At 41.8% G+C, this 4,258-nt stretch overlaps 1 non-coding gene across 1 annotated transcript; it reads right to left on the bottom strand.

Annotated features, from left to right (window-relative positions):
- Positions 1 to 1,527: 1,527 nt before the first annotated feature.
- On the bottom strand, positions 1,528 to 1,632 carry LOC115868765. The gene has a single exon (XR_004045760.1). It is a non-coding gene; the product is annotated as a U6 spliceosomal RNA (small nuclear RNA).
- Positions 1,633 to 4,258: the final 2,626 nt, after the last annotated feature.

The raw sequence follows: 4,258 nt of genomic DNA, 5'->3' as shown, positions 1-4,258 counted from the left end.
CTACTTTGAGGGGGGTTCAGGGAAAGAGAATGTGTCTCCATTCATAAAAATGGAATTGGGGCTCTTGTCTGTAACAAGTTCACCATTTCTATCAGTGTCAAAGACGTGACATCTACACAATGTTTTATCATAAGCAGACGACTCCATTAACTCCATGTGCTTGGGAAAGAAAGCCATTCTAACAGCAGTGACCAGTGTCCAGTCAAGTCTGATTCATAGTGATCATCAGGAGTCCCAGGAGAACTGCGCTCCAGGGAATCTTCAGTGATGGGTGTGCAGGTGGTAGAAAACCAGACCTTCTTTCTGAAGCACATCTGGATGCACTTGAATCTCCAACCTTTCCACTAGAAGGGGAGTTAACCAGGACTTCTCAGAACAAAAGGCATCCAACTTTATGGTAGTGAGGCTTGTGATAGACTCAGAGTAACACAGGATCCACTCGGTTACAGATAATCACTGCGCTAACACTATAATCAAGGGTTCCAATACCCAGGAAATGTCACCCAAGCTAAAGGACCTGGTACTTTTATTACTAGGGGAACGTCCCTAAGTATGAGCAATAACCAGCTTCACACGTTGCAAAGTTAATGGAAAGTATAGAAAGAACAATGGGTGTGCAGCACATCAGTCTTATTTGGTTCCATTAAAGAAGGGAAACAAAGTGAGAAAAAATGAGCTAATATCAGAGATGGGGAAATTATCAACAATATCTAGGCTATACTTTGGAATATGTTCATCCTGCCCAGTTCCCAACATTTCAAACCAAGGTATATTTGTATAAAACCAAACCCACTTCTATCCAGTTGAATTTGACTCACAGAGACCATGTAGGGCAGAGTGAACTGCCCGTCCCCGAAGGGTTTCTAAAGCTGTCAATCTTTACAGAAGCATTCTGCCACATCTTCTTCTCACTAAGTGATTTGTGGGATTTGCACCACCGACCTTTAGGTTAACAGCCACTCACTTAAGCGCTGTGCCACAGGAGTTCCCTTTATATGTGTATATACCTACTGCCATTGCAGGCGGTGACTCGGGGACCTTTGATGAGATGGACTGACACAGTAGCCCCAACAATGGGCTCAAACATAATAATTTTGAGGATGGTGCAGGACTGGGAAGTGTTTCATTCTGTTATAAATAGAGTCGCTATGAGTTAGATTTACTGTGATCAAGTAAATTCTAACTCACAGCAGTCCCATGTAGGGATCACGAGGCTAGCAATCCTTACAGGAGAGGAAATCCTTATCTCTCCCCCAAGGAGCTGCTGGTAGGTTTGAACCACTGATCTCATAGTTAGTAGTCTAATGCTAACCCAACAGTTCCATCGAGACTCCTTATGTTTGTATAGAGCTTTATAGTTTATCATAGATTCATATACATGTGCCATTTTAATTTTCAACTAATTTCTTAAAGAGGCCAGAAATCATCAGCCTCATTTTGTAGTTTAGGAAATCAGGGTGCAAACTGTTAAATGTCTTGCTCAATTAAGAAATAGGTGAAGGAGGGAAATGAACCTAGTTTTTCTTTTAAAATACATAATTATTTATGAATTCATGTGCCATCTTTGAAGGAGGCATGCTAAACTTCTCTATCTCATTCTACTTTTACTATATGTGCTGCTGACGTGAATTCTCAACCTAGTTCTTATTCCAAGTTTACTTCAACATACTGCTTACTAAAGAAATTAGTGGAGAGACTTTAAGATCTTTTGTCTATGAAAACAAAAGAAAAATTGTGAATTAGAATTCCTTTAACAATTCAGGTGGAAAGTAAAAGGATTCTATGGTTAGTTTTCAGGTAACATGTACAATGATATCTGCACACTCTGTTGGGTAGAGTACCTGCAACGTTCTATGGAGTGTCATTCTACAGCACATGGATGGTCAACTAAGAGTCTTCTTCGTATTTCTGTGATTAGTTAATTTTTATACAATTATAAAATAGGCCTAAGGAGTACTGTGCCAGCAATTCCATCGACTTAGAGTTGAGGAATTGAAGTCGTTTAAACTTACTCAGTACACTAGACACAAACCAGGTATCCTTACATGACCAGCACATAAAACAACTTTTCTGACTGAAGATTTTAATGACTCCTCACGTACATTGGTCCATGAGGATGTCGCTCTGGAATGAGGAATGCTTGGGGTACTCAGCTGATTGCACTGTTGAATAAAGAGCAGGGATTTCCTGTGGCTCTGGGAGCTCAAGTTCCATCTCTTTCCCAACCGTTTAAATATGTTTTGTGAGAAGGACAGTCTACACTCCAAATCAGTTTACATTTCTTAATTTTTAGGCTTTCATGCTATTTTTTGGAGATAATCCACCATAGGGAAGGTTTCAAACAGCAATCACTATTACTATTTGACCTTTAAACAATCCTATGCATCCCATTTTAACAGAACCAAAAAAACCCAGTCACTTCCATCAAAACTACGCCGGCTCAGAGCGGCCCTATAGGACAGGATAGAAGCACTCTTGTGAATTTCTGCGAGGGTAGCTCTTTCTGGGAGCAGAAAGCCGTCTCCCAAGGAGTAGCTGGTGGTCTCGATCTGCCGGCCTTGGGGTTGCAGCCCAGTGGTAACCACTATTCCACCGGAGTCCTGACATGTTAACACTTGTTTAATAATTAGGGTCAGCATATATCCCAATTTCTGGGGAAAGGCCTAATTAATATTTAGTTTCACAGCATAATTATTAATAACATTCTGATTTCCAATCTCAACATTTCTTGATTTGGATAACGGAATATGTTTACTCAAGCAATAATGGTAATTGAATGAATAATGTCTTCTTATTTCTCTGCTAATCTACCACCTTTTGCTTTTTTTAAATCATTTTATTGGGGCTCATACAACTCTTTTTTTTTAAAAAACATTTTATTAGGGGCTCATACAACTGTTATCACAATCCATACACACATCAATTGTGTAAAGCGCATTTGTACATAATTCTCAAAACATTTTCTCTCCACTTAAACCCCCGACATTAGGTCCTCAATTTTCCACTACCTCCCTCCCCGCTCCCTCCTCCCTCATGGGGGCTCATACAACTCTTATCATAATCCATACATACATCAATTGTGTAAACCACACTTATACATTCATTGCCCTCATCAGTCTCAAAATTCGCTTTCGGCCTGGGTTTCTAGAATCAGCTCCTCATTTTCCTTTTTCTCCTCCCCCTCCCTCCCAATTCCCCCTCCCTCATGAACCCTTAATAATTTATAAATTATTATTTTATCTTATCTTACACTGCCCAGCGTTTCCCTTCACCCACTTTTCTGTTGCCCACCCCCCAGGGAGAGGTTATATGTAGATCCTTGTGATCAGTTCCCCCTTTCTACCCCTCCTTCCCTCCCGGTATCGCCATCTCACCGCTGGTCCTGAGAGGTTCATCTGTCCTGGATTCCCTGTGTTTCCAGTTCCCATCTGTACCGCTGTGCATCCTCTGGTCTAACCAGGTTTGAAAGGTAGAATTGGGATCATCATAGTTGCGGGGAGGAAGCATTTAAGAACTAGAGGAAGGTTGTGAGTTTCATTATTGCTACATCGAATCCTGAGTGGCTCATCTCCTCCCCACTAACCCTTTGCAAGGGATGTCCAGTTGTCTACAGATGGGCATTGGGTCCCCATCACGTGCTCCCCTCATTCACGATGATAATGATTTTACTTCCCCCCACCTTTGGTGCTTGAAACCTGGTCCCCTCGGCCCTTCATGATCATACATGTTGGTGTGTTGCTTCCATGTGGGCTTTGTTGCTTCTGGGCTAGATGGCCACTTGTTTACTTTCAAGCCTTTAAGACCCCAGACATTATATCTCTCGATAGCCGGGCACCATCAGCCTTCTTCACCACACTTACTTATGCACACATTCTTCTTCAGCGTTTGTGTGGGGAAGGTGATCACCTAATGATGATTTTTGTTCTTTGGTGTCTGCTACCTGATCCCTTCAGCACCTCATGTTCACTCAGGCTTGTGTGCTTCTTCTCTGTGGACTTTGTTGCTTCCGAGCTAGATGGGCACTGGTTGCCTTTAAGACCCCAGATGCTATATCTTTTGATAGCCGGGTACCATCAGCTTTCTTTACCATGTTTGCTTATGCACACGTCTGTCTTCAGCGATCATGTCAGGAAGGTGGGTGGACATTGGGCCTCCTCACGCACATTCTCTACCATCTTATACTTATGCCTTTCCCTAAGTATCATCAAAGAAAGACAATTTTACAATGTAAATAGAAGCAGTTGTAAAATTGCCCTTC

The sequence above is a fragment of the Echinops telfairi genome, unplaced genomic scaffold (assembly GCF_000313985.2).
Source record: "Echinops telfairi isolate 266 unplaced genomic scaffold, ASM31398v2 ScPeMD7_1;HRSCAF=3_0, whole genome shotgun sequence".
Taxonomy (NCBI): Eukaryota; Metazoa; Chordata; class Mammalia; order Afrosoricida; family Tenrecidae; genus Echinops; species Echinops telfairi.
The sequence above is the reverse complement of the archived record's forward strand: the minus strand, read 5'-3'. Positions and strand labels throughout refer to the sequence as shown.